This window comes from Schistocerca cancellata, chromosome 1, assembly GCF_023864275.1.
Source record: "Schistocerca cancellata isolate TAMUIC-IGC-003103 chromosome 1, iqSchCanc2.1, whole genome shotgun sequence".
Taxonomy (NCBI): Eukaryota; Metazoa; Arthropoda; class Insecta; order Orthoptera; family Acrididae; genus Schistocerca; species Schistocerca cancellata.
In genome coordinates, this window is record NC_064626.1 from 346502786 (window position 1) to 346513250 (window position 10465).

Here is a 10465-nt window from a genome sequence, read left to right on the forward strand (position 1 = left end):
TCAAACTCCACTGATTAAGGAACAGCAGAAATGACTTTTACTGTTCAGGAGTACATGTCCTTGTTCAAAAGTGGGCAATATATATTGCAATTTATGGAGGATTTTCAATATTTGGACAACTACTCACAGTTGCATGTTGCTTTATTTTTTTGTGAACTGAAAAGGAACTAAATTAGGAAGCATCAGTTTCTGATTAACACTTGTCCTCTGCCATCAATCACAGACAGATACAGATGTAAACATAGAGGGAAATCAGCACATGACAAAATGTAAAAACTTCCTCTGCGTGTCATGAGATGTGTCACAACAGTACACTACATGCTAAAAGTGGAGCATCATTTCATTAATGTTTGTTAAGGTGTTTCCTCTTTCATGATAATAATATCTATCTGCAGATGCATCAGCTTTCAAAACAATAAATAACAAATTGATGTCAGTTCTAAAGGCTTCCTTGCAGGATAAGAGTTGCTAGAAACTCTTTGAGAAATCCTACTCTCAAGAAATAATTTGATAGTTACTATGACTACAACAATGTATCCTGGTACAATAAGTAAGGTGTGCAAAAATTTTACATTTGGACTGCTGAAGCAGTTAATCAGGAATTATAATTTTACCAGCAAAAATTTGAATGTACAGTACCATACTGCTTACTTGTATTGTAGCTTCCACTTGTCTACATCCTAGATGTAAATGCTTTATAGGTACTGAGCAGTCTTCCCTTTGTTCTATGCAGCTGTGTAACTTAACTCAGTGTTTAAAATACCACACCTGCAAAGAATGTAAAATATGAAACATACAAATACTGACACATTAAAAATTTTATACAGATGAAATGTTTTAACTATTTACATATTTCTGCAAACCAAATATTGTACTTTTATCTTGTGAGTAATATGTGAATGAAGATATAACAAATGGTCTATATCAAAATTTTCCATGCAATGTATAACCAAACAGTACAGCAGGGTATGATTTAATTTCTCATCTAATCAGGATAATAGCTTCCTAAAATTTCAAGTGAAAGCTGAATGAAACAGTATATTGTTATTCACTGAATTGAGACAGGAGACAGTTTGCTTTAGTGATGATAGAACACTGTCATGTCATTATAGTCCACAGTCCAGAGACTGGTTTGTTACAGCTCTCCATACTAATGTATACTATGCAAGCTTCGGTCCTTCTCTATAGTTCACTCCCCCCACCCCCCACCTTTCCATGCACACACTTCCCTCCATTACCAAACTGATAAATCCTTGAGCCCTCAGGATGCATCTTATCAGTCCTATCAACCAATTATTTCTTTTAGACAAGTTATGACTTAAATTTATTTTCTCTGCAGTTTTATTCAGTAGCTGTTAATCAATTATCTGATCTACAAATCTAATCCACAGCATTCTTTGGTAGCACCACACTGCAGAAACTTCCATTCTCTTCTTGTCCGAGTTATTTACCACCTACATTTCACATTTCCATACAAGGCTGCACTGCAGGCAAATACTTCCAGAAAGAACTTCCTAATACTTCAATTTATTTTGGATGTTAGAACAATATATCTCTTTTTCAGATACACTTTGCTTACTATTTGCCAGTCTACTTTTTATATGTTCTCTTCTTTGGCCATTGCCAGTTATTTGGTCACCCAAACAGCAAAACTCATCTACTATTTTTAGAGTCTCATTTTCTAATCTTGTTCGCCAACTTTGTCTGTCTAATCACACTACAATGTTTGTTTCAATTTTGCTGATGCCCATTTTATAATGTCTTTGAAGATGTCATCCATTCAAGCCCTTTGCCATCTCTGACATAATTACTATGTCATCAGTAAACCTTCAAGTTTTATTTCTTCTGCTTGAACTTTTATTTGTTTCCAGATTTCTCTTGCTGAATAACACGTCTCACTCCCTTCATAACGTCTGTCTCACTTTAACACCTTTCAATTCTTATAGCTGCAGCTCGATTTATGTACAAGTCGTGGAGAACTTTGTGCTCCATGTAGTTTATCCTTGCTACCTTCAGAATATCAAAGACTGTACTCCAGTTAACACTTCGAAGTCTTTATCTAAATTTACAAACACTGTAAAAGGAAGTCTGCCTGTAACAAAAATATAAGGAAAAGGTAGGTTGCTATTCATCCCAAAGATGACACATTGAGTTGCAGACTGGCACAACAAAAGACACTTACACATTAGCTTTTGGCCAAAGCCTTCTTCAGAAAACAAGACACACATACATGGCTGCCATCTCCAGCAGCTCGGACCAGAGTGCATCTGTCACTTAGAACAGAAGCAGCAATCTGACGGAGGGGGGAGGGATAGAGGGGTACACATGAGAGGACAGAAGGCAATTGTCTGGCGGAGCACGCATGGACTAGACTGCCAACAGATGCAGTATCAGGAGGCTGTGTGGCAGGGAGGTGGGGGGACAGGGAGTGAAAAAGGAGAGGAGCAGGTAAGGGGAAAGACAGGCGGATGCACTGACAGAGTATGGCACACAAAAAAGCAGGAGATGAGTACAGGATGGAAGTGATATCACAGAGGGGTTGCAAACTTGGGTTGAGGTGTGGGGACAGAGGATTACTGTAGGTTGAGGGCGGGATAATTTCGGGAGTGGAGAATGTGTTGTAAGGATAACTGCCATCGCAGTACAGGAAAGCTGGTGGTGGAGGGGAGGTTCCAGATGACTTGGGTAGTGGATCAGCCATTGAAATCAAGCATGTTGCCTTCAGCTGCATGCTGCGCCACAAGGTGATCTCATTTTATCTTGGCCACAGTTGGGCAGTGGCTGTACATTATGGTGGACAGGTGGTTGACAGCCATACCAATCCAAAACACTGAGCAATCATTGTGGTAGAAGTGATATATGACAAGGCTGCTTTAACAGGTGGCACAGCCTCTGACGGGGTAGAATAAGCCTGGGATATAGGACTGGGATAGGGAGTGCTACATGGGTGGATTGATCAGGTCTTGGGTCCCTGTGGCAAGGGGCCAGGAACAGGAGTGGTATAGGTATGGAATATGATGTTCTGGAGTTTGGGTGGGCGATGGACGACCACTTTAAGAGGGGTGAAAAGCATTCTGGCTAGTATGATGTCCCCCATTTCAGGATATGATGATTGGTTATCAAAGCCCTGACAAAGGACATGAGTCAGTTGTTCCAGTACAGGATGGTACTGAGTGATGAAGGGGGCATTCCTTTGTAGCTGATTTTTTTTTTTTTGGGGGGGGGGGGGGGGAGGGTGGTTATTATTGAGAGTGTGTGGGGAATGTGGTTGGTTCTTGGGAGTGGTGGGAGGATTGGTGGTATGAGAGAAAATGGTGTGTGAGATCTGTTTGTGAAATAAGTATAGGGGATAGTGCGTGTCTGTGAAGGCCTTAGTTGAGTCCCTCAGTGTACTGGACAATGGAGTTCTTGTCACTGCAGATACACCATCCGCTGGTAGCCACGCTGTGTGAGAGTGAGTTTTTGGTGCGATTAGGTTCCTTTCAGATTACGCTGATAGAATAGCTCCCTACTTAGCAATCATATACAACCACTCGCTCACCGACAGATCTGTACCTACTGATTGGAAAATTGCGCAGGTCGCACCAGTGTTTAAGAAGGGTAGTAGCAGTAATCCATCGAACTACAGACCTATATCATTGACGTCGGTTTGCAGTAGGGTTTTGGAGCATATACTGTATTCAAACATTATGAATCACCTCGAAGGGAACGATCTATTGATACGCAATCAGCATGGCTTCAGAAAACATCGTTCTTGTGCAACGCAGCTAGCTCTTTATTCGCACGAAGTAATGGCTGCTATCGATCTCAAGTTGATTCCGTATTTCTAGATACACCGTTCCTCACAAGCGACTTCTAATCAAGCTGCGGGCCTATGGGGTGTCACCTCAGTTGTGCAACTGGATTCTTGATTTCCTGTCAGGAAGGTCGCAGTTCGTAGTAATAGACGGCAAATCATCGAGTAAAACTGAAGTGATATCAGGTGTTCCCCAGGGAAGCGTCCTGGGACCTCTGCTGTTCCTGATCTATATAAATGACCTGGGTGACAATCTGAGCAGTTCTCTTAGGTTGTTCGCAGATGATGCTGTAATTTACTGTCTAGTAAGGTCATCCAAAGACCAGTATCAGCTGCAAAGCGATTTAGAAAAGATTGCTGGATGGTGTGGCAGGTGGCATTGACGCTAAATAATGAAAAGTGTGAGGTGATCCACATGAGTTCCAAAAGAAATCTGTTGGAATTCGATTACTCGATAAATAGCACAATTCTCAAGGCCGTCAATTCAACTAAGTACCTGGGTGTTAAAATTACGAACAACTTCAGTTGGAAAGACCATATAGATAATATTGTGGGGAAGGCGATCCAAAGTTTGCATTTCATTGGCAGGACACTTAGAAGATGCAACAAATCCACTAAACAGACAGCTTACACTACACTCATTCGTCCTCTGTTAGAATATTGCTGCGCGGTGTGGGATCCTTACCAGGTGGGATTGACGGAGGACATTGAAAGGGTGGAAAAAAGGACAGCTCGTTTTGTATTATCACGTAATAGGGGAGAGAGTGTGGCAGATATGATATGCGAGTTGGGATGGAAGTCGTTAAAGCAAAGACTTTTTCGTCGCGGCGAGATCTATTTATGAAATTTCAGTCACCAACTTTCTCTTCCGAGTGCGAAAATATTTTGTTGAGCCCAAACTACATAGGTAGGAGTGATCATCAAAATAAAATAAGAGAAATCAGAGCTCGAACAGAAAGGTTTAGCTGTTCGTTTTTCCTGCGCGCTGTTCGGGAGTGGAACACCCCCGTGCCATATTTCAACAGGGCAATGCTCATCCCCATGACAAAACCACTTCCTGATCGTGTTTTGCAGCTGTGGATACTCTAGCATGGCCACCTGCATCACCCCATCTCTCCCCAATCACAAATGTGTGGGTGCCATGGAGTGTCTCATCAGAACTCCACTTCCACCCACCAATCTGCAGGAGCTGCACAATAATGTGCAAGCAGTATGGGCTGGAGTATCACAAGTCTACGTTGGAGACCTGTACAACTCCCTGTCATAATGTCTCAACACTTGTATTCTCAGCCTTGGGGGCGCAATGCCATACTAATGCATACATTTTGCGGCCATGTAGTGCAATAAATTTTGGTCTTTCAAAGTTGAAAGTGTAATCATTCCATTTGTGTAGTCCCACATGCATGCCTGGCAACAATGATCACAATCTGATTTGTCTTCTGGGCAATATTTTCCACATGTACAGCCTTCTTTCATGATTCTTATACCAAGTATTTGCAATGATTAAATTGTGAACTGCGCTAAATTCTACCAGGCAGCTTCCCATTTCTTTTCTTTTCCCTGGTTCATGTTCTACTATTTTTCCTTCTCTTCTCTTCCTACTATCAAATTTTCGTACACAAGACAAATGTAATCAAAAGAGAAAAAGTGTAGTCAAATTTTATTTTTGTGATTGAGTTGCCACTTTAAAGCTTTTATGTATTCAGCAAAGGGAAAAGACCTCGCAAATTATACTTTTGGTAATTTGGATGCTTCAAGTTGCCATTTGCTAACCTATCATTCCAATAGAAGAAAAAACAAAGAATGGAAATGTTACTGAGTCATTCTGCCTAAGATTCAATGATGAATTTACAATTCATCTTCATCATTAAGCCATTTTGGTGATTAAATCTGAACCTCTGCAAATGATTCATAATCGAAGGATTACCATATTAGGGAAAAAATAGATTAATTCATGAAACTTTAGCAAGTCAGCTAAAAACCATCATGCTGAATTTGAGTAACATTCTGTAGAACTCACCAAAGATACCCCTACTGACAAAGTATTAAAACTTGTTTAGATATTTTTGTATCTTCCTTTGGCAGTTTCACAAATCTCCACAAGAAATCTGATCGAAATCTAAGATGGTTGAGTGGCAAAAATTTATAAAACTAGACTCCTTGAGATGGAATCACCCCAATCACATTAAGTGATTTAAGAAAGTCACAGGTAAATCCATGAGGAATGTTCAGAAAATAAGAGCCAGAGCCAAGTACCGTTTTGGACCTGAGGGGAAAAAACCCACATAAAAACATTTTTTTCTTTTCAAAGTAAAACATATTTTTACAAGAAAGAGCATTGCTTAAAATAGTTTTCTACGCAGTTGCCACCATAGTTCAGACATCTGTCATAGTAGGGAAACAACTTTTCTATGTCGTCTTCATAGAAAGATCCCACCAGTGAAGACGGCCATTCCTGACCACCATTTTTTGCATCATAAGTGCTGTCAAAACGCTTCCTCCAAAATCACGCTACAATTTCAAGTATAAGTAGTAGTCAGAAGATGCGAGACTGGGGCTGTACAAATGGTAATTGGATGTGTGAGATCAGGGCTGTACAGTGGGTGATCGACTGCTCTCAACTGAGTTTTTGAATAAGGTTTTGAGTAACATCAACATGATAGGGACATTGTCATGAAGCAACAGGACGACTTGACAGAGCATTCCATGCCTTTTGTTTTGAATTCACTGATCTCACACCTACTGGTTACCTCTTGTTCTTGAACTTGAGGCATGATTTTGGAGAAAGGCATTTTGACAACAATGAAGATGCAAAGAATGGTGTTCAGCAGAGGCTATCTTCACTGGCAACATCTTTCTAGGATGAGGTCATATAAAAGTTGTTTATAAAATGCTCTTTCTTGTAAAAATAAATTTTGGTTTGATTTTTTTTCCAGAATAGAACTTACTTTCTGGAGATGACTTGTAAATCTGAATGGGAATTTGAAATCCTTTAAATGTCTGAATGTGAGTCCAGTGACTTAACCGCATTGCCACTAAGTTCGGTTTCATTTTCCAGTGCCACAGTAAATCACCAGCTTATTTTTTGTTAATGCGACAGTGTAAAGCAACCTTCTGCTCAGATAAGACTGACACTAACTAAATACCTTTTCCTAATTCCATAATGTTCTAACGTATTTGGCAATACACCAATGTTGGCACAGTCAAAGCTTTCGCTTAAAGCATACTGTCATGACAAATGATGTGCCATTTGAAAAACTAAAACTGTGAATCTGTTGATTGGTTACACACAGAGAAATAGGTACCTATTCTTTTGTACAGTGCCTTCTGACACATACTAACCACCTCTTATTTCGAACGAGGTGGGAATTCTATGAGCAAATAGATGGGGTTGCCATGGGTATTGCTAATATTACCCATACATGGGGGCAAGAGAGGGCCATACCCCCCCCCCCCTCCCCCCTCACCCCAGCTCACAGGGAAAGGAAAAAACATAATGTAGTCAGGGGGTTTTCTGTTCAAAAAATGATTTAAAAGTTGGTATTCTACAGATTTTAACAGGGTTGGAAACTGAACTTTCGTATGTCTCCTTATGAGTCGTTATCCACCTTTCAAAATATTAAAAGTTCTCCACTCTCACAGATCAAGTGCCTCTCCCCCTCCCCAAGGGGGAAACCAAGGTGTTCTACAGATATGTAGATGACATTCTTGTGGTATGGCCACCTGATAGAGAAAATGTACAGGAGTTCCTACATCACCTCAGTCGCATATGTGATAGCATCAGTTCACAGTGGAGGTAGAAGAGAAAGGAAGCCTACCCTTCTTCGACATTTTGATCAAGAGAAACTCGACGTCATGTTGGGGTACTTGGTCTATATAAAGAAGATGAACATGGACCTTTACTTTCATGCTCAGAATTTCCACCATCCAGCACAACACAGCTTAGTACTAGCCATGTTAGTACATAGAGCCCAGTCCATCTGTGATTCAAAGAGTTTACTGAACGAGTAACAGTGTTTGTGGGAACATTTCCACAAAACAGAAAGATGACACAAGTACAATGTGCCTTACAGACTGCCATGGGGAGGGAGGACAAGAAGAAGTAGAAGAAGAAGATGCCAAACTTGTGTCATTCCTGCTGTATGTGGGGCCACTGTCAGCATAGGTCACGAGAATAATGAAGAAGCACCAAATAAAGACTGTTTTCCACCAAATGCAGAAAACTAAGGACGTGCTTAGCTTAACTGAAGACTGGCTGGGATTGCAGATGCCAGACATTTATGGTATTGAGTGTGAATGTGGGCTGCAATACTTCAGACTGACACAGTGATGCATCTCACAACACCGTAAAGAGCACATCAGAAACGTTCAACTGGGGCAGACAGACACGTCCACAGTGTCAGAGCAAGCACTGACAGGAACTTACCTTCGATTCTGAACAAATGAAGAAGCTATGCAGTGCCAATAGATTCTGGGACTCAGTTGTCAAGGAGATGGTATAACTATGTTTGCACAACAATCTAATAAACTGATATTGTGGATTTCAACTCAGCACGGTAAGGGATTACACAGTTATGAAAGCGTGACAGGAACAGTCCATTCTGAAGGTGACAGAATGGACAGCCACTGTGACTCGAAGCCCACACCAGCATCATGCCACATTCCCCCACCACTGGCCATGCCACTCCCCCCCCTCCTCCAGTACAGCACCCTCTTCTGGGGCATGTGATTGGCCGACCTACAGAAATAGTCAGCAGTCCAGCAGTTGTAAATACATACAACAAGGCATCTTGGCACATTGTCTGAAGATAAGGGGTACAAAGCTCATGGAAACACTGCGACATCAACACCATTCAGATGATCACCCAAGGTTAGTTTATCACTGAAATATGCCAAGAAAGCCTGCAACACACCAGTTTCAATGGATTTGTCATGTAGTTATCACCATATTTTTCTCCATTCTTTTGTCGCAATCTGATTATGGAATATTTATCTCTGTATGGTTAATACTAACTTGAAAAGATGTGTTACACAAGTAACTAGGCACATCTATGATAGAATGCAAAAATCTTTACTGCCCTACCTGATATCTGATAATAACTACACAACTCCATTGCCTACAAAGCACTGCCAACTGTTTAAGCTATTGTCTTGATTATGAAATTAAAGAACAATATTACAAAAACCAGTGTGAGAATCATATCAAACTTCAAAAACATTTTGATTTATCCTTGATACAGTATTCTGTTAAATATCTGGTACCGAGCACCATGGCTTTCGAATCTGTGCCAGACAGCATGGAACTCAATGACCACTAGAGATCTCTGCAGTAGTCACGCCGTAAGCCGTGGCTGTGCACGCTCCTGGCCCTGAGTCTAACGTGAGGGCGCCACTGTGGAGCACGTGGTCCAAGCAGCCAATAGCGACATACCCTGTTGTGTATTTAGGCGGCTGCCTCTCACTCAGTGAGTCTGTCTGGTATTCGCGTTGAGTCGGTTGATATCTCACTTACGGACATCATGTTTACGTTACGTGTGCTTACTTCCCATTTACGAGTGGAGATTGTTTTGATTTTGTGAGGTTATCTCTTGTGACCCTGTTGCTTAATACTTGGTTGTTGATCTTGGTGTCTTGCTCGGTTGTCTGTCATCGTGCTTGTCCTTCCATTCCCGTTCATCCATCTTGTTTGTTCGCGGGCCACTCCCGTTCAGTCCCGCCGCGATTTCATTAGCGGCCACCCCATGACTGTTTCTGTCGCGGTTACAACAAAATAAATGAATGAAAGTCTTGGAAAGTGGCAGATGTTTGGGGATGGTCAGACATATTACCTGACTATTGCAATACCAGGTACGTGAGACCATCATAAAAGTCATAGCAGCATCATAATGCAGCATTAAATAGTTAATTGTGCAGTTACACCAAAAGCATGACATCTAAAATGGACAACATCCCTCTCCAACACCCATTAGTTCTCTTTTGTAGGATAAAATGGAAACTTTTTGAAAAGCACTCGTAGCTGAAAAAATCATTAAAAATAAAAGCAGCTTCATGGCATGCCAAAATGTTGGAATTCTGTTACACATTCACAAGATAAACATTATTATAACTATTATCTCCTCAAAATGTACTTTTTATTATAGACAAGAAATGCTCTTCCCTCGTCAAGAAACAATGAAAGCAGATGAAAGACTTCCTGATTTGATCTGTTGATCAGAATGTAAAGTGATACCCACTGAAATCAAAAAAGTGCATGTACAATGCTCCCAATTTAATTATAATTGTGGGACCAACTGAAACAAAGCTGATGTGACAATTTGTGCTACAGAGTGCACAAAATCATACAGTCTTTAATTAGTTAACACAGCACAGAATAACTGCTTCAAATCTAGTTACATAAAACAGGAAGTTCAACTCAGGAAATTGCTTAAGTTACCGAAAAGAGGAAGGCTGGCCAGTAGTTCAAGTAAGTACTTATTGGCTTTTCAATCTCTCTTGTGATTTTGACAAATTGTTAAAACTAATGCAGTAAACAAAAGGAAATAAGTAAAATATAAGTAAATGAACTGATTAAATTCATGATTGTATTAATTTACATCTATCTCAACCATCTCTACAAAGGTACATACAGTCTTAATAAAACTCCATGATGACAAAAGTGAGACCATTGTC